The 21,607-nt window shown below is 33.7% G+C and overlaps 1 long non-coding RNA gene across 15 annotated transcripts in view; it reads right to left on the bottom strand.

Annotated features, from left to right (window-relative positions):
- The window catches only part of LOC112661817 (uncharacterized), a 268,322-nt gene that overhangs the window by 124,071 nt on the left and 122,644 nt on the right, over positions 1-21,607 (bottom strand). For all 15 annotated transcript variants that reach the window (XR_007407603.1, XR_007407613.1, XR_007407609.1 and 12 more), the window contains one exon: positions 5,738-5,899. This is a non-coding gene — a long non-coding RNA (uncharacterized LOC112661817). The remainder of the gene's footprint in view (positions 1-5,737; positions 5,900-21,607) is intronic.

Here is a 21,607-nt window from a genome sequence, read left to right as displayed (position 1 = left end):
TCTCAGCTGCCAGAGCTTACAACTAGCATCCTATTCCTTCCTTGTCCGTCTGTTGGCCAGAGGAAAACCCAATGCAAGTCTGTAGTCAAAGGATGAGGAAACAGACTTCTTTCTAAAAAAACAATTTTTAAGAATTTTATTTATTTGGGAGAGAGAGAAAGAATGGAAGGAGGGAGAGAGAAGCAGACTCCCTGCTGAGCAGGGAGCCAGATGCTTAATCCCAGGTCCCTGGGATCATGACCTGAGCAGAAGGCAGATGCTTAACCAAATGAGTCACCCAGGTGATCCCAGACTTCAATTTTTGATGAGAGGATTTAAAAAGTGACCTTTCAAAGGACATTGTTACACATGGGTGAAAAATGGTACTTTTTGTAGTATCGCTTAATAAAATGAGATCTACGTATTAAGGCAACTTGTCCTTTGTTAACTTTCCCTTTAACAAGATATCTCTGATATTTTTTTTGGAGACATAATGTTTCTTGTGGACTATTTAATAGTGATTTTATAAAAAGAAGGCCTTGATTCACTCACTCATAGTTAAAAAACAATTCTAAGTGCCTTGTTTATGTCAAGAGGTAGCTCTCCAGGAAGAGAATGAGATCTACAACAAAACCATTCATATGGCTCTCCTGAAGTCTAGAATTCCCTTTCTCTGTTACACTCAAATAATGAATATGTAACCAAGGGATGTTCAGACAGAAAAACATTTTCTCCTTAATAAAGACCTATGTAATATAAGAGTTATTTATGTCTGTGATATACTTCTCTGTAGTAGGAAAACAAATAGAAAAGAGTAACATTTTGGGTGACTTTTAATGATCACTTTTTATAAAGTATCAATGTATAATATTATTAAACATAAAATAAAATCAGCTGAGTTTTAAAAGACTAATTCTTTCATGATGTATTTCCATAAACTAAAATAATTCAGAATTGAAAGGTGTTGTTTCTTATCTTGGTTTACTTAATTCTTTAACTATGTCAATTCTGTTTGCTACCCTTCATTTTTTTCCTCAGCATTTACAAATAGTTACACGAAGCAAAACTGTAATGTATAAAATTCTATCAGAACTTGAAATCAGTAAAAGATAGTAATCCAAATATTTATTTATTCGAAATTATTTTTTCAAACTGCTTTGGTCCTTTTTATATATACTGTAGAATGTATTTGTCAAATTCTACAAAATGATCTCCTAGGATATTCATAGGAATTACCTTGTATCTATAGATCCAATTTGGGAGATTTGTGAGGTTAGCTCTATTGAGTCTTCTGACCCATTAGCACAACATCTCTTTCTGTTAATTACATCTCCTTTAATTTCTTTCAACAATGTTTATAGTCTTCAGTGTATAGGTCTAACACATATGATCTTTTCAATTTGAGTGTTTAGCTTAGCTTTGTCTAATGGGAATTTAATGTAAGCTCCATATGTAATTTCAAAAAATTTTAGTATCACATTTTAAAAAAGTAAAAATAGGTGAAATTAACTTAATAATATATTTGATTTAACCCAATATACTCAAATACTATCATTTAAACATGTAATCAATATTAAATTTATTATTAACAAGGTAATTCTCATTCTGTTTCCAGTAGTAAATCTTCAAAATTCAATGTAGATTTTATACTTAACACCATATTTCTGTTTGAATGAGGCAATGTTCAAGTGCTCTGTAGTTACAAATGGCTACTGGCTATAAACAGGGCAATGCAGACTTAGATAGTTTATCTTTAATCTGATTTATTCAGTAGTAAATCAAACTTTATTTGATTTATAGTTCCCCATCTCTTTGTTCTGCCATTTTTCTTCTAGTCCTGCTGTTTTTTAGATTAATTGTAGTACTGTTTATGATTCCAGTTTAACTCTGCTTTGGCTAAGTTAGCAATACCACTGAAGTGTCCTAAGGGACTGCTCCACTTTCAAATATTACTATACCATTTCATGTATATTTTAAACATTACAACATCCCTCCACATGTCTTATGCTCGTTCCACTTTTATCCTCCCATCTAATCCTACATATTTTTTAATCTCCACAATATATTGTTAATTTTGCTTTAAACAGTAGATTACCTTTTAAAGGATCCCTGTCTTCCCAATTCAGCAAGAATTTTGGTATCTATGTCTCCCCTCCATTAGCTAAGGCCTGTAAACTTTTTCTAGGAAGAAAATTGGGATACTCACAGGACTTGCCTTGTTTCACCTCCTAATCTCAGGGATTACTGTACTCTACACTGCTTATCATCCAACATTGGAAAAAAAAATCTTAGTTTCACATATTTTGTCTGTTTTTTTTAGTTGTTCAACTCAGAAGAGTAGATCAGTCCAGATATTATTTCTTCAACTTCAAACTATTCTTTTTTTTTTTTTTTAAGTTCAAACTAGTCTAACAACGTTGTTGTACCTTACTATTCTTCAATTCCTCAGGGGAAGGGAATTCCAATAACAATTCTAAAACCTCTAATCACCTTGGGTATATACTGCTTTAAAAAATAGATACTTCTGCCATGTGTGTGTCTAATAGTATAAATTAGTATAACAGTGAAATTAAATACACCTTAGCCAAGTTTCTAATCATAGTATTAAATTTACAATCTGTGAATGAAACTCGAGTTGCAGTGCTGTGAATATAGTCATAAATTTAGTGTCATTCTAGTTAAAGTTTTTAAATTGTTTTATTTAAATCTCTTTTTAAAAAATAATTCAGTATTCTTTAAATATGACAGGAATTTCTCTTTATATACAATCCACAAAATAGTCTCATGGCTTCTTTATTAAATTCCAGCCATTTCAGATTTAATAGTGATTCTTAGGAAAAATTTACTCTTGATTGCATTCACTTCCTTCTGCATTTCATTGCCAAGAATGAAGGAAAGTTAGCATTTTTAAGCTACACAAGATAAAATACCTTATATTCATTCTAATGTCCATTTAAAATGAACAAGTGCAAAATTTATAACTCATCTGGTGAAATTTTACATTCTTTTATCCTTCAGCAGTCAATGTGAGAGAACCATGGAAAACAGTTTTACAACATGCAGTTTAATGAGTAGAAAATACTCTCTTATCATTTTCATACCCTCAAACTTCTCATCACCCCATGGTGCAGTCAGCAGTCGTTGATACAGAAGTCAAATTTGCCTATGGCATAATTAGTTGAGAAATCACCGAGATTTTGTAGCTATCTTAATAAATATTAATATCTTCATCCTTAATTACATATAATATACTAAAATATATGCCTATCTCAAGTCATTACAATTAAGGTATAATACTATATGAAATAAGAATTAAATGAATAATGGGCCATAATTCAGTGAATTCAAGTTATCAGAAGGACATCAGTATGACCCTAGTGTTATCCACAAAAGCCAGTAATTCTTTTTACTCTCTACATATCAACATAGTGAATGTGAATGTCTCCAGACTACTCCTGAATGACTAATATTTCTGTTAAGAAGTGGAGTTCTTCAGGAATTTATTTCACTTCATGTGACTTTATTAACTCAGTTATCCTATCAAACTATGCACTAAATGTGGTCATATTAGCCAATATTTGATAATCAAAATATTGGTGATAAATAATAAGTTTGTTTTAGCCCTCCTTTTTTTAAAAAGATTTTTAAAATTTATTTATTCATGAGAGACAGAGAGAAAGAGAGAGAGAGAGAGGGAGAGAGAGAGAGAGAGAGAGAGGCAGAGGGAGAAGCAGGCTCCATGCAGGGAACACGACATGGGACTCAATCCCGGGTCTCCAGGATCATGCCAGGGGCTGAAGGCAGCGCTAAACCACTGAGTCACCTGAGCTGCCCTAGTCTTCATTTTGAATGTGGAGTATAACTCTTCTGTATCTGCATACTACCTGCTATATAATAAGCCTTATTACATGATACTTAAATAAATGCATATTGTCCTGATTAAAATATTGTGAAAGTATTTTTAATATTTTAAACAGTAATATAGGTTTTTTAGTAATATAGTTTTAAAGATAAAATTACTACTAACTTTATTATTTTAATATTGAGGGAGAATGTATACAGAGTTAACAGCCATTTTTTAGGGATGAAATTATTGGGACTAAAATGTAAATAAAGAGAGAAAGAATTAATGACAACAAAAACATAATGGCAGACTTTCTACCATTATGTCAGTAAACCATGAAACTCACAGTTTCTTTACCAAAATCATGTTTTAACCCCAACATCAACTATTCCTGCAAACTCAGAAGCTGGCTCATTTTAAGTGGCATATCAACTTAAATATAAAATTATTTTAACCTCTAATAAGAAATATCATCCTACCAAGCATTTTGTGTTTTTGTGAGCTTTGCCAAAGATGTTTGAAGTCACAGGAATTATTTACAACCACAGAACACTCATAAATCTACATAAGCCTTTCTGTTCTGTGAGGTTTCTTGGCCAAGTTGCACCTGACAGCTCTTCCCTAAAAAGGTTGAATTGTGTCTCCCACAAATTCATATGATGAAGCCCTAACTTCCACTATGTCAGAATGTGACTTTAATAGGACATACAGTCTCTAAGGAGGTAATTAAGGTCAAATGAGATCATTAGGATGGGTCTTATTCCAATATAACTGGTTTCGACAGGACACAGACATACCTAGGGGGAAGACCAGGTGAAGAAAGAGAGAACATAGATGCCCACCGGTAGGTCAAGGACAGAGGTCTCAGAACAAATAACTCTGCCAATACCTTGATTGTGGACTTCCAACCTCCAGACTATGACGAAATAATGTCTGTTGTTTAAGTCACCCAGTTTTTGGTATCTTGTTATGGCAGCCCTAGCAAAATAATCAGCTACTTTAGTCCTTCCAGTACCTATTGCTTCTTCTCCTCACTCCTGGATATTATAAGCACATGGCACAAACTTAGAGAAGACAGTCTTTCCTGGAGATCTGTAAAATGTTAACAGTTTAAAATTTCTCTATCACTGCTTGGAAACATAACTGATAGAAGCAGGGGAAGTGAGAGTGAAATCTACTTAATTGGTCTCTTTGGCTCTGCAAGTCTATAGGCCACTAACTTCTAAAATGTGAAGTTTATTGCTATTATTTTTTTTACCTTCATGTGGAAATACAATAGGGATTTTAATAGCACTTATTTTCTTGTGCTTTTAAGAAAATGTGTGTGTTGAAAATTCTCTGATAAAATTTTAAAACAAAATAATTCTTCTGAGAGCCATCATTCAAAAATATCATCTAATAAAATTTATATACCTTAAAATAATAATGCTTCCTCCTACACATATACATCCTTGAATATATACCCTTACAAAGTTTTAAGATTTAGGACATTTTTCAGTAAATATGCAGGATTGCTATTGCTTTTTTAAATACTGGTAAATCACATCCTGTTATATTCTAGTTTTTTTATTGTTTATGAGCAAATCTGTACATAAAATAATGCACAGATTTTAATAAATATAATGATAGTGATTTATTGATATTAGAACAAAAACAGAAGCTTAGTTTTTCTTAGTGATGCATATTCACATAGATTCCAGATCATATTTTCTTTAATTCTGTCAGATAGGTGTTTACTGTATACTCTATTATGGAGCTTTCAATCTTTCAGCTTTTAGTTTCAGCACTGTTTAATATCCACACTCACTTGAGCATACACACACACACACAAACAGGCATGCATGCCTGTAACACACAGGATGTCAAGGCTTATTGTAGCTCAAAGCATTTAAGACATGAATTTAAAGCACTCACATTGTTTAAATATGTAAACATCATAATCTCAAAACTTCTCCAAAATATCACTTCTGTAAAATCTTGAAACAATATTCGAGTTTTGCTTTAAGACAGGAAAACTGAGCCAATGTGGGGTATGCTACTTGAGAAGGTTGGTCATGAGGAGATGACAGGTTGTCCCTGTGAAGAAAAGTTAATAATCAGAGACATAAACACTTATTTGCATTAGGCTTTTGGAATTAGGAATAGACAAGGAATATGTATGATCTATTATGGTTATGGTCTATAATGAAGAATATTATATTCACTAACACCTCCAATGATATTTTTCCTTGAATTTTGAAAGAAATGTAAAAGAGAACATGATTCCATATTTCCATATTTCCCAAAGAAATGGTACATATTTCCTCCTTACACCCGATTTCCACTTTTATAAAGGCTGACTTTCCTTATTAAATCAGGAGAGGGCACCTGGTGGCTCAGTGGTTGAGCATCTGCCTTTGGCAAGGGTCATGATCCCAGGGTCCTGGGATCCAGTCCCACATCAGGATCTCCACAGGGAGCTTGCTTCTCCCTCTGCCTATGTCTCTGCCTCTCTCATAAATAAATAAATAATATCTAAAAAACATCAGGAGTCCAGCTCCTAATTCCTGGCATAATATTACTTATTCATTTCCACCTCACTGAAGTTGAATTCCTCCTATATCACTGCCAGGTGCTGTAATCTCTGAACCACTGGATAACCTTTGTAGGAAATACAGAGGAAAATTAAATGTATCTATGCATGTGTATATATGTGTGTATACATGCAAACATAATATATATATAAAATAAACTTTGCTTCAGTCTTTTCCTTCCTTTGCTACTCTTAATAGAGTGCTACATATATGGAGTGTCTTCTCTACGATGGCTACATAGTAATGTACTTCTATGGGAAGTGCTCTAAAAGCTATTCACTTATCTTAATGAACACTATTTAAAGGGAAAAAGCCACATTAGCCTTGGGTTTGGCAGCCACTTGAACTGATTAGAATGGTAGCTTAAACCCTACCTTTGCTACACTTCAGTGTATCAAATTCTCAGATTACAGCATCCTGTTGGAATAATACCAAATGGCTCTTCAATATCGTATCCTATTTAGTATTAAACACTGGACTCATTGATGGTATTGTACCCAGTGGAATGTGGGGGGAATGGGGATAATACATCACATGAATCTTGTTCATCCAAATTTGTATGAACCAATGGGAGATCTAACAAGGAAAACAGGCAGGAAAGTTTACTTAAGTTTTCCTGCCTTCACTAAAGAAGCTACCGAATATCTCAAAAGTATCATATTAAGATAATCTGTCTCGTTGGAGGGAGGGTTTAAAAATCCATTTACATACTCCTGCTAAACTGACAGTTGTGAAATAAAATGACTGTGTAAGTAAGTTCACATTATGTTGGTTAATCACCTAGGAATAGGAAGTTCTATTCAGTTGTTCAGTATTTTTCAAAATCAAATGTTTTCCACTAATTGTGACTGAAGTTTCTGCTACAATCTAAACTGTAATTAGAAATTGCTTTCTGGTTGTCACCCAGCAGATCTTTTCACTAGGCTTGACATAAGTAATAACAGTATCTTAAATCTAGTTAGTGAATTTCCCACAGGATAATGTATAGAAATCACAGATATAAATCAGATATATAAAAAGTACCAGGGCTCAGAGGACCAAATGAAAATCAGCAAATAATTCTCAACAATCCCTCTCAGGTTTCCTTAATGGTGCTGATAGCTAAACACTGATATGGCAAGAGCTATAGGGAAAACAACAAAAACAAAACAAAACAAAAAACAAAAGGAAGAAAACAAAATAACAACAACAACAACAACAAAAGATCTCTATCACATAGCCCAAGATGGTTGCAAATGCAAAGCATAATTCTCACCTGACTACAACGCCAATGCACTGGAACTCTAGGGAGGGAATGAAGGACACTTGGCAAGCTAAAGATAAGGAAATTCAATTTTCCAGTTAAGTAGACGAGAAGAAATGAGAGGTATACTGCTATTTGGATTAGAGTGATATACACATTTTTCCTATTCTTCACAGGATGATATGGAGTCTGCACACCCCAGTGTGAGTCCTCTCCCAGGACTGTCATTAGCTAGTTGTGTTTCTGTGAACAAATCATTTCTGTAGACCTTGATTTTATCTTCCATAAAATGAGGGAGAGACTGGAAGCAGGCTGGCTTCTCATTACCTTCTACCACAAATACCTAGGCATACAGGATGATCAGAAATGTTATATGTAACACTGTTTAAAATGAAAGGGAGGTAAGGAAATGTATGTGGTCTGCTGCTAATGATATATATACATTTCATTCTTCCTTGTTCTTGCCCATCAGGAGGCTTGTTTTCTTTTTGGTTCAGGAGGCAAGATACATAATTTATTCATTTATCCATATATATTTATTTATTGAATGCCTACTCCCTGCCAGACATGGTCCTAGGCATTAGGACACAGCAAAGGCAAAGTCAAATGCTCTGCCTTCATGGAACTTAGGTGGAACTTCAGACTCTCTTTCAGCTTGGGTTTGGCTTAATACATGGAGTTTGGCTTAATAAGAAAAAAGTGGGGTTCTAAGAGTTTTACTTTGTCTTCCTTAAAACAGGGAAATACTCAGCTGGAATTTGCCTTTTGCCATTGTCTCTAGCCTTTCCTCTTACCCTATTCCTACCTGGGATGCCTACGAAATTTACAGCATTGTAAAAGACATATTATAACTTGAGAAGGATTGGTACATCTTAAAAATTACATAAAGAGAATTACAGGATGTAAAAGGAATAATAAAAAAAAAAAAAAACACCCAACGATCACACTATGTGTGTGTATTATTCAGCTATGGCTGCCAATACAGAATACCAAAGACTGGCTTAAACAGCAGATGTTTACTATCTCCCTGTTCTGGAGGCTGGAAATCTAAGGCTAAGATGTCAGCAGGGCTGGTTTCTGGTAAGACCTCTCCACTTGGCTTGCAAATGGCTGCTTCCTTCTGTGTCCTCACATGGCCTTTCCTCTGTGCGCATGCCCTCCTGGTATCTACTCCTCTCCTTATGATGGCACTAATCCTACTGGATTAGGGCCACATCTCATGACCTCATTGAACTTTAATTACCTCCTTAAAGGCCCTATCTTCAACTCTAGTCACATTGGAAGTTAGGGATTCAATTTATAGATTGAATTGTGTCACCCTACAATTCCTTAGTGTAGATCCACGCTGAAAACTACTTTTCTTCCTCATTCTTGCCAGCATGTTTTCTAAGAGCACTTAGCCAGGGCAAAATCATTTTCTGTACTAGCCACCATTTCAATCACTGACTTCATTGGTTGAAATTGTACTCCCTTTCTCCCAGTGACTATACCTAGTCCACTATCTTCAAAGTGTTTTATTTCTGCTTCTACTTCACTACTAACCCTCTACATCGTATCCTCTGCTCTTAGAGTCAGGGTGCTAAACACTCCAGAAAATAACCATGTAATTCATAAAATTTTGTGGTTTCTTTTATTGAGTCACGCATGCCCAGTTCTGTGCCCATTAAAGCCTTGTTCATCCTTCAAGACTAGTGCAAGCAAATCCACTACTATAACATATTTCCTAACCCTACCCTTTAATTAGAATTAAATACTCTAGGCTTTCTACCACCACGATATACTGTGGATCACTCTATTAGAGTAACTGATTTCAGTGTGTTTGTTTAAAAGTCTATTTCCTCTACTAAGAAGTACTTTGAAAATATTATCTGAATTCAGCAGTTTCCAGTATATACTGAGCTCTCAAAAGCCTGATATATCATTACTTGCTTTGCCACTCTCTATTCCATACAACACTCTTGTTCTGTGATATTGGAACAAATCAACTCATTGAGTCTGTTTCCTTATTTTTAAAATGGAATTATGATATGTTCCTTTTAGGAATGAATAAGAAATGTGGGAGAAATTCTAGCATGAGTTTGGCATATAGTAGATCTACTAAAGTAGGCACTGGAGGAATTGACAGGTTCAGAATGAGATTGAGGTCTAACTGTACACTGCTCCAAATTGTGAGCTAAGGGGTTTAGTCTTATATGGCTAGCAACAAAAATTTTTGAGTAAGGTTGTAATATGAGTGAAGTATTTGGAACATGAATGAAAAAACTGAGGTATAGAGACATTACATAACTGAAATTTGTAGAGCAAGCCCTTATCGTGCAAACATGTAGACTGAATTTTTATACAAATTTTTTGGTCTCTAAGAACTCATACCAGGCTCTAGTGCAAATGACTTAATTGCTCTTTCTCTATCTATAAAACAAAGGTGAATCAAATGATTGCTTTGAGATAGTATAACCAAATATTAAGCAATATGTTTCAGTTAGCTTATGAAAATGTCAATTTGTACCAGTGTTAGAAACACTATCTTTATTTAGTATTCTATGTTTAATATAACATTAAAACAGAAATGCCTTATATTAAAAAAGATTGAAAAACTATAAGTCCCTAGTAAGAATCATATTTAAAAATACTAATGCATGAAGTTTTCTAATATGAATTATGTAGTGATATTTATAAAGACAAAGGATTATCCTCCAATTTTTCTTATATCTCACAGGTTAACATATCAGTGATACTTAAAGCAACAACTGCTGTAAGTACATGCCAAAAATCATGGCCCAGGGAAATGAAGTGAAAATTTAGCCCTTCAAGACTATCTAATTTTTTTATACCAGAATTATTGGTATACAATTTGCATAGAGTAAAATGAGCCTGTTTTAAGGGGGCATTTAAGTGAATTCCAATATATGTACATAGTTTTACACCCATCACTGCAGTTGAAATAATGGATCATCAACCCCAAACATTCCAACCAATAGTACAAAACATTCTCCTGAGCCTTTTGCAAGCAATCCACACACCTCCCTCCACATCTAGCCAGTGGAAACCACTATATAATTCTTAACTTATGGTCTTGACTTCTGCAAAATGTCATATAAATGGAATCATACAGATGCAGTGTTTTGGTTTGGTTTGCACATTTTTTTTGTAGTTAGCTTCTTTAACTTAGTATATGGACATTGCATTAATCTCTGTTGATGTAGATATAAGTAATTTGCTACTTTTTATTGGTTAGTCGTATTTCGTTAGATAATATTGTCATGAGTTGTTTACCCATTTTCAGTTAAAGGTCATTTCATTACTGCCAGTTTGGGGTTATCATGAATAATGCTGCTATGAACATCTCATATAAAAATATTTGTGTAGACATAAATTGTCATTTCTATTGGCTTGATAGCTGGGAGTGGGATTGCTTGGTAAAATGCTGTTTACTTACATAGGACACAACCATGATGCTTTTCGAAGTGGCTACACTATTTTGCGCTCCCACCAGCATGTGTTAGAGTACCAGTTACTTTGTAACCATGCTGCTTTTTTTTTAGGTTCAGTGCTCTGAAATCTATCACTATTCCTCCTTTAATTTCTATAAGGTTTAGATTTGCATATTTAAAGGTCTATTATTAAGCATATACACAATTAGAAAACATATCTTCATGATGAAATAAGTACTTTATAATTATGAAATATCCCGCTTTAAAAAGTGAAGGGCATCTGCAGATGTAATGACGGGCCAAAATCTATCGATCTTGAGTTAATTAAAAGGGCCATTATCCTCTGTGGGCCTGAATTAATCAAAGGAACTGCGCCCTGCCTGAACTCAGACCCTTTCTATGCCACTGGCTTTGAAGAAGTAAACTCCCATGAACTAATAAGCAGCCATGATGGGGAAGCCTCCATTGCAAGGAATCACGGGTGGGAGAAAATGAAGCCTTTCCCACCCTCTGCCCCAGCCACAAGGAAATGAATACTGCCCACAACCTGAGGGAGCATGGAGGTGGGTCTTGGCTAGTCTATCCTCTGAGGAGCCTGCAGTTCCAGCCAACCACTGTACTGCAGACAGGAAGACTCTAAAACACAGAATTAACTATACCTGGAATGTTGTCCCATAGAAACTCTGAGACAATAAATCTGTGAGGTTTTTTTTTTTTTTTTCTTTAAGCCATCAAGTTTGTGGTCATTCACAAAATAGCATTAATCATTAATTTTAGAACCCTTAAGGAGTCAGACTTCATGTGGACATCTCAGTTCAGCTGTACCACCAAAGTGATTCTAACTCAGTATCTCTGTTACAGCATATGTCTTTGCCATTTCCAGAGAGGGGAGCCCCACTTATCTTATTTGTATATTGCTAAGCCTTGTCTCCCCTGATTCTCTCTCTTTCTCTGTGTCTTTGTCTCTCTCTGTTTCCCCTCCTCTATATTTGGTAGTCATTGAAAGTTTTTCTTGATATGAAACAAAGCATTAAAATATATGCTTTATCTAAATCTAGTTAATGTGCAAATGGAAGAACTATTATTAATATAATTATATAAATATATTGCTGTATAAACAAATAATTGTGTGGTAATGACTTTTTAACTAGATACATTTTTTATCTTTAAAGAAAAGGAATCCAAATAACACAAAAGCTGTTTTTCAAATGTGAATAAAATAGAAACAAGACTTTTGAATAACATGCTTATGCTAAACCTTTAAGTACTTTAATTAGGAAACTATAAGTTTAACAAGGCAAAGGAAAGGCAATTTTCAAATTCCTCATAGCTGTGATTACTCTAAATGCTCTGACTTTAATTGATATTTGCCTGTCCAGCCTCTGGAAACATCTCCATACCTAGTCTAGCATGGATGCAGGTTTATAAATCTATGCATTGTTAATACATATCTTGAACCAAGACATCTTATTATCATTTTACTCTTCACATGTTGACATAAAGCATTTTATTCCCTGAATTGGCTATGTAAATTCAAAGTTCAAATAGTCTCCCTAAATCTCAAACCCCTAAGCAGAGTTTGCTCAGTGGTATTATTTTACCAAAATTTCACTATTAATATTCCATAGCAAATAAACCTCATCAGAATTTATCTTTTCGAAATGTGGATTTCTGGAACAAAATATAACGTTACATAGAAATGCAGTTTCCATAAACCTGCAATACATTAGAAGTGTATGGAATTTCAGAACTTAAAATGCTCATAAATATTGAATCTGATCTTAAGCTTCTCATTTTTTTCTCAGATAAAAATCACACATCTCTGTTTCTCTCTCAGATGAAAACATGTATGCAAAAAAGAGTCAGCACTATGAACCCAAGGCCAAGGCCTAGAGAGTACTCTGTTTTTTGTCTCCTCACTACTTTATCAAGAAGAGATACGGTGAGATCAGGATAGAGCATAGTTTCGGATTTTTGCTTTTTGTTTTGTTTTTTTTAAAGCAAAGATCTATAAAATCAAAACAAATAGTGTTGAGTTAGTTAAACTGAAGAGTCAATCACCTAGATTAAGAGACATATAAAATGACACTCCAGAGTCATTTTGCATCAGGTTGAAAAGGTTTCTTCAGCTTCTGAAGTGAATCTTAAGCCACTGAAGGTGTACACATTTAACAAATTGCTCTGCTTGAGCAATACTGTCAAAAAGGACAGTAATGTCAGGCTGAACTATATAGGCTCCCTGATTAATAGAAGTCCCCATATGATGGAGTAAGTTACAACCCTAATGTACAAATAATGAACCTCTATTAAAAGGAAGGGTATCATAAATCAAAATACCGTAGAAAAACCATAAACCTGTGGCAACATAATGGCCACCAGGGCCCAAGCTATATTAATCTTGTATGGTGCAATATCATTTCTCTAGGAAAGACAACTAAATATATCCCATATGAAAGTGAATTATGAGTGTGATAAAGGTTCTGGACTTCATTTAAGTTAATGGCAAGGTTCATATTGAGATACCCCCTGGTTAACTCCTCCTATGTGCCTTGAACTCTGCTTCAGCTAAAACAAACATCAACTTGCTCAGTCTTCATTCTAACCCTTTTATTTGCCTGAAATGTCTCTGGAGAGAAAAAAGGTAAGCAAAAATAGAAGTAAACATACATTCTCTCTCCTTCAAAATGATTTCAGCTTTCTTTTTCATCAGCTAGTATACCTGCTAATTTGATTTAAACCTTCCATATATATATAATATATATATATAATATATATATATTATATATATATTCTATCTCTATTCATATTTATACACACTATTTCATAGCATTTTAGCACTTTGTCTAACATTGAAATGTATGCCTTTTATTTTTTTATTTATGCCTTTGATCTATTTTTTTCTATTACAAAATGCATATTAGAAGTAAACCTTCCACATGAACTAAATTCTGAATAGCAAAGATAATATTTAACATAAAATGTCATAGCATAGCATTTTGTTTGGAAACTTTTCACTTGCAGTTTAATGTAAAGGAAGTAATTTTTTGCTTGTATATCTGCTGTCCTGATTTATAACTATCTCCTATAGATAAGACAGATTCTAGTAGGATAGAAAATCCAGGTTGATTGCTTACATATTTTGTGCTTCTTAAAAAAATATTTGCATTCAGAGGTGCCTGGGAGGCTCAGTCAGTTAAGCATCTAATTTTTATTTTGAATCAGGTCATGATCTCAGGTTCTTGAGATTGAGTGCCATGTTGGGCTCCATGCTCAGCGAGGAATCTGCTTGAATTGCTCTCCCTCTGTCTCCCTCCCACACACGCACATACACAGACACAATCTCTCTCTAAAATAAATAAATAAATCTTTTTAAAAATATTTGCATTCAGTCTTATTCTATTAGAAATTGCTCATGGTGTGATTCAGCATCACCTAGAGCAAGATCCAATGGTGTCTGCTGCTTGCTTTTAAGGATACATGTGTTCTTAGTTGTAACAGGCATGTATTTTAATTATTTGAATATTTATTTGTCTATAACAAATTTAAATTTTGTTCTAGAATTTGTTCCTTTATTAGATACTTTTTGTTATCACTACAAATATATCTAAGATTTTATTCCCCCAAGTCTCTTTTAGCAGCTCAGTCAATTGAGGATGTCATCTCTGTCTCCTATTTTGCACCATGTTGATCCCTTTTTCTAGGCTCATATTTGTTGGCATTTATTCACCATGAATTATATAATCATGTGGAATCCCAGAGGGCTTTTGGTTGTTAATAACTGTCTGTTTTAATACCTGTTTTGTGGGTTCCACCATCATACCAGAATAACGCTTATACAACCTTTATGCTCATGTCTGAATTTTGAGGTCACTATAAAGTCCCTAGTTCCCTAAGGTGGGACCAGGGTAATGGGTAGGAGATGAAGGAACTGTTATTTTCCTGCCTGGCTTTGTGACACAGGAGACTTAAGAGGTGGTGTGTGTGTGTGTGTGTGTGTGTGTGTGTGTGTGTACAGAGTAATAATAATAAAGAAGTGGATGTAATATGGTCATACACAATGTGAAAGTGACTAGATGAATCCATTGCCTAGGATCATGAGAAGTCCATCCTCATGAAATTTGAGATGGCAGTAAAATGAAGAGAAAGTGTCAGATATGCAATCATTTGAGACACTTTTGAATCAGAAAACAAACAAAACCTAAAAATTACAAATAAACAAACAGAAAACGCCTCGGAAGATAAACCTACTTTGTGTTTTTGAGGGACAGAAAGAAAGTCATTATGATTAGGGCATTGTATATCAGATAGAAAATATAAATATGTGGCCAGGTCAGATTCAGGAGCCAAATTTGTAGGCCATCATGAGGAACTTGGTAATCATGCTTTAAAAACTTTATTATGGTTGCTTTATGGAAAGAAGATTGGAGCAGAACAGAAGTGGAGGGAGAGGTATTCATTTGGAGACCAGAATCGGAGTTTTCTAGAGAAGCCATCACAGCTTTGAACAGGATTATGGCCCCAGAGAGAATGAGAACCACCAAAAATAGATTTGGGCCTGAGAATATCTCAAAAACTATATATGTTAAATGTATGAATGGTGTAATAACTTCCCTAAATACAGAAGATTAAAAAAAAAAGAAAAAGAGATTTGTTGTGGGTGAGGGGAATTGAAGGCTTTGTTTTGTTTTAGCCATGTTAATTCTGAGCAATGACTGCTATCTTGAGGCATGTACTCCATAATTATATTTGATTAAAAAATGATTGACTAAACCAATGAGATATCTATAAAAACCCAATTGAAAAAAGTATGTGTGTATATATCCATATTCCCAGCATAGTATTATGAGTAGGCTGGGAATATAGATTTGGGAGTCATCACATATAAAGAGCATTGAAAACACAACATGAATTTAAAATTAAATTTAAAATAATAGGCAAAGAGCTACTGTAAGGGTACTGAACAAAAAGCTGGTCTTACAGTAGGAGAAAAGCCAACTGACTGTGGACTGTTATACTACAACACAATTAGATAAAAATATCAGATCCCTAGTATATCTAGATATTCAGTAAATATATATTGAATTCTTTTAAGTTTCTGTGCAAGTCCCTAAGACAGAGGGAATAAAGAGATGTAGAGTATATGGACACTGTCTTTGAGACACTCATTCTAATGGGAGATAACAACATAAATAAATTAGAAGACATTGTGGCTAATGCTACAATTTTAGTATTCTTCTCTCTGATAAACATTTTCTGAAGATAACATGTGAAATGGAATGTCTCCCAAACATCTAAAATGTTAGGAGAGCCCAACCAGGCTTCTAGTTCTCATGAAAATAAAGTAAAACAATATTCTTGGGAATCTTGGCCTTGTTGGTGTGTGATAACAGGTATTTTATTTCTTTAGATTGGAATCTGAAGTAATAAATCCACTTTAAAAGAAAACAGAAGCCAAATAAATATTAATTACTGACATGTTGCAATTTGAATCCAGTTTGGAAGATTTGGTGAGTTTGGGATTCTGTTGGTTAAATTCTATAAACCATTGTTATATATTATTGAAATCAATATTATAATACTGTGATAATATAATATTGAGATAATATTGTGATATTCTAAAGCTCTTGGAATTTCTTATGAGAACTAGAAAGATATCTTTTGTTACATCAGTGAAGTGATTCACAAAGTGCTAAAGGATGAGAGCTGGTTGCCAGCTCCAGCCCACCATGTGATGAGAAGGCTGGAACTTTCAGACTCCCACCTGATCCCCTAGGAGGGGAAAGGAGGTGGAGATTGAGTTTAAACACAAGTGGCCAATGATTTAATCTATCATACTTATTTAATCAAGCCTCTACAAAAACTCAGAAGGACAGAATTCAGAGCTTCTTGGCTGATAAACTTGTGAATGTGCTAGAGGAGTGGCAAGCCCATGGAGGGCCTAGAAGCTCCATGCTCTCCCATATACTTTACCCTCTGGGTCTCCTCCATCTGGCTGTTCCTGAGTTATATCCTTTTATAATGATAATCTAGTAATAAAATATTTTTCTGAGTTCTGTGAGCAATGCTAGCAAATTAATCAAACCCAAAAAGGAGGTTATGGGAACCTCTAATTTATAACCAGTTGCTCAGAAGCACAAGTAGCAACCTGAACTTCAACTGGCATCTGCATTGGGGACAGTCTCATGGATCCAACTCTAAGCCTATGGACTCTGACACTATCTACAAGGAGAATTTAGTTGAATATTAGGACATCCACCTTCTGTCCCCAAACTGATGGTATGTTCTTAAAAAATAAGCTAAAAAAAGTACCCACATACATTGGAATTGAAATCAGAAATATTGAGAGGTTTTATAACTGTATTTTTTGTTAGTCTAGAATGTTGTATAATAAACTTTCTTTTAATGTAGCAAATGTGCAAAGCACACATCGAATTAGAAATATTTCCACTGATAGGGTCCTGTGACAGATATTGAATGTTAAATTGCACCTTGTCACAGAATCTGAAGGATTCTGGGAAAATTTTCAATGTTATTTATAATGTCCTAAATGAGGCTATCTAAGAAAAAGATAACCATATGTTTTTTGAGATCAAAGTAAAAACAAACAAAGCAAATGAGAATATATCATATTAAACTTGATGACATTTTAATTGGCAATGTTAATAACTGTATTTTCTATAAAGTGCTGATGATGAAATAAAATGTTTCTGTATAGAAATGGATGCCATTTGTCAGGCTAACAGGTTGAGGTTCTTTTTGAATACTCATCTGCCATACGAGAGTGATGAAAGCCACAAAGAGCCCAACAGACTATTTCTTGGACTACTGACAGTAGCTTTCTGCCAAAAGACATGATTCAATTCAGGGTGTATATTCTAAACAATTATACATTCTCAATTAATACAATGCTAAAAAAAAAGATTCATGAAATTAAGAATATTTCATGAGAAAACTGAAATTACTTATATTTGGCATTGAAAATTATGTTATGACATTGTCAGAATATTTTAATACTCTCACAATCAATATTTAAAAATGCAGGTAAAATAAATAAATAAATAAATAAATAAATAAATAAATAAATACAGGTTAGGTTAAAAATTGCTATTCCTATTTGCCAAAAATACTAATAGATCTTATTTTAAAAACCCACTAAATATCACTAGTTAATGTACTATATTTGATTAATACAAAATGACTCAATGTATGGATGCATAACATTTTATCTAACTACTCTTCTGTTGTACATTTAGGCTGTTTCTTATATTTCTCTATTAAAAACTCTGCTAATTCTATTACAATACTAGAATGGGTTTGCAAAATTTAGATATGCTTCCATGTTTCTGCTTCCCTTCTTATTTCCTTACTTTTATTTTTCCTATATTATTTCACAGTTGAAGTCAATCACTTCAAAGTTAAATCATTCTACATTAGCTAGTAGTTGTGGCAATAGTGGTTTAGTAATATAAGAAAGCAATCAGGCTTAATTCCAGACCGGTGTAACTTCTTTTGGTCTCACATTAGATGTTGTATTTAATTTATAGCTTCATTTTTGGAAACATACAATTTGTAAATAAACAATTTGTAGATGAGACAAAGCTACATCACTTCAAGGATGTGAACATAATGGAGTTAGATTTTGGATTCTCTCTCCATAGCCTCTTAGAATTTAAAAATTCCCTGAACTTCACTTTACTTATGTGAATAAACAGACAAAACTACACTTCTTAGAGAGTGTCATAAAAAAACATGTAAAGTATAGCAAATTGTTTAGTATATAGAAAAGATTCAATAAATGGAAGAAATTATTTTTATGGGCTTATTTTATTCTCCCAGAATTTGGAGAAGTTTTAAAAGTAACCCTCAAAAATAAGAGACAAATCAACCTAAAGGGGTACCTGGTTGGCTCAGGCAGTTAAGCTTCTGCCTTCAGGTCATCATCATCTCAGGGTACTGCGATGGAGTGCATGTCAGGCTCTCTGCTCAGTGGGGAGTCTGCTTCTAGCTCGCCTTCTCCCTCTCCCTCTCTGCTTGCTCTCTCTCTCTCTCTCAAATAAATAAAATCTATTTAAAAAATAAAATCAACCTAAAATAGATGTTTGTTCTTCAATGAACATCATATTCCTTTTATAAATAATAAGCTGTTGTGAAGAGAAATCTTCTTTTTACAGCCAACACTTATTATGAACTCAATCAAAATAAGTTTGTTCTATTCTTTTTTTTTCAGTTTGTTCTATTCTTAAGAAAGCTTTTCTTGTATAATAGGAAAACTTGAAGAAAGCTGTACAAGTGGTAACAAATATTCGTGTAATATATGATAAATAAAATATAGTACATAATATGAAAACTTATGAAATTTTAGAAAATATTTTCATAGTTGTACTTATAGCAACCCAGAACCAGCCCAGAAACCAACACATTATCTAGAGTAACCAGCACAGGAAGCTGAACTACTACCCATAAGTCAATGTAGGAAGTCTGACCACTCACTATCTCTAACAAACATTCCAAAGGCCAAACAATAACCCCCGTAACAATCATCCTAAAATTGCCAGGACCTGATTAATAACTCCCATCGTCCCTAATTTTTGTCCCTATTTCCAACATAGGACCAAATACAGAAAGCAAAGTATGTACACCTGACAAAGCATGCCTTGCTGATAGCCCACCCATAACTTCCCTGTGCCAGCAGCCTCCAATCAAGACATACCTGAAGCCTCCTCTTTTTTTACATTATAAAGCTTTCCTATGCTTTCTGTTTTTGAGTTTCTGCCAAAGAACAAGTGATGGTGATTTTTTCCCTTGCAATTGCAAGTGCTGAAAAATAGCCTTTGCCAGTTCTCATTTGGTTGGTCTTTGTTTATCTCCACAAAAGAAAAGATAAAATCATTATTGATTTTTAATATGAACTAAACCTAAAAAATGAGAATATAAAATCCGTGTAAATTAAACAAAAGCTCACTCCAAGTGGATGCTATCACCTTACCAATTTGTCAGCCCAAATTGGCACCATCCAAAGCTGTATCTCCTTCCTTAAGATTTGAAAACATGATATAAAAGGCCTAGAGGGATAAAATGTTAATCATGAAGAAGTGCATGCCTTTCTAAAAACTAATTCAAAGAGCTTTTTGATTTTTTCTTTTACTTTTCAAATTGAATGTATAAAGATATTAAGTCAGAAATAAATGTTATCTCTAAAAATTCATTCTACAAAGTTCATCTAGAAGACACTCATCTAAATTGAATAGCAATTCAGAGAAGTGAATGACAACCAAATCAGGACCCTTGGAAAATGACTGGGGAAGGTCTCACAGAAGATCAGAGGAAAAAAAAAGAAGAAGAAATATATTAAAGGGACTGTGGTGAATTTGTTTAATGTCATGAATGCTTTCTTAAACACAAAACAACTAGCCATCAAAACCAGATTATAAATAAATAATGTTTGAAATATGACCTGAATTAAAGGGGAAATTAATCTTCTCTTTCTGCCTCTCCCCATGTAAAATAATTAAATTCCAAATTACCAGAATTTTTAAACAAAGGAAGGGATCCCCTAACATAAAAATTAAAAACTATTATCCAATTACCTTGGATGCAAATATATATATATATGATATAAAAAAGCTATAATGTATATTTAGCACAAATTCCACACTTAGTGCTTTGCAAGATTCTTGCTCATCTAAGTAGCTCACTTAATGTGCTCCATTTGACTGTTTGGAATCTATGATACAGACTTTCTGTTTTGACCAGGGCTTCATGTTACATACCAAATTCTGCTCAATAGTCACTTAAAATGACAACATATTACACATAATACATAAAGTATTCCATTTAAGACTAGTAACCTTTAATAACAATCCTTAACTCCTTTTCTGGAATTCCTGTTTAAAAAAATGTTCATAAAAATATTCATATACATAAAAACAGTACAAACTGCTTTGGCATGTATACATGTTTAATATAGAGGGAAAAATATAACTCCACACCTTTCTGTTTATGTAGGTTACAACAAAGATGTGGAATTTTCAAGGAAGATGTAGATAATTCAGTAATCAGTGCTTTTCAGAGTTACTATCTTGCTTAGAAATGATTGGAGCTTAAAACAGTTGAGAAGGAAGGAATGTAGAAATATATATTGATATTTAATGTAGGTCATTGTGCTATAAAGTAAGTGGGGTAAAAAAGGATGATTAAAGGGAAAAAGATAAATCATCATTACACTCCCAGTTCCAAAAGTGATGACTCTTGGATACGTCATAGATTATAAAAATGTCATTAGACCTTGCCAGGTAATTGTAGTATGACATTAAGTCAAATGGTTCAATTTTAGTCCTTGTTTTTCTTTTCCCAGATACAATGTATTTCATGCAAAGTAAAATAAACCTTTTATAATCAATCATAAAATTGATACTTGAATTTTGCACATGACACAGAAGAGGACATGGTAGGATCTCTATTTTCCATTTTAAATCATATATAATGAAATATAATTGCTTCTAGTAGCATACAAAATCATCCCAGCCACAACTAAATA

The sequence above is a fragment of the Canis lupus genome, chromosome 31, assembly GCF_003254725.2.
Source record: "Canis lupus dingo isolate Sandy chromosome 31, ASM325472v2, whole genome shotgun sequence".
Lineage (NCBI taxonomy): Eukaryota > Metazoa > Chordata > Mammalia > Carnivora > Canidae > Canis > Canis lupus.
This window is presented reverse-complemented; position numbering and strand designations above follow the sequence as displayed.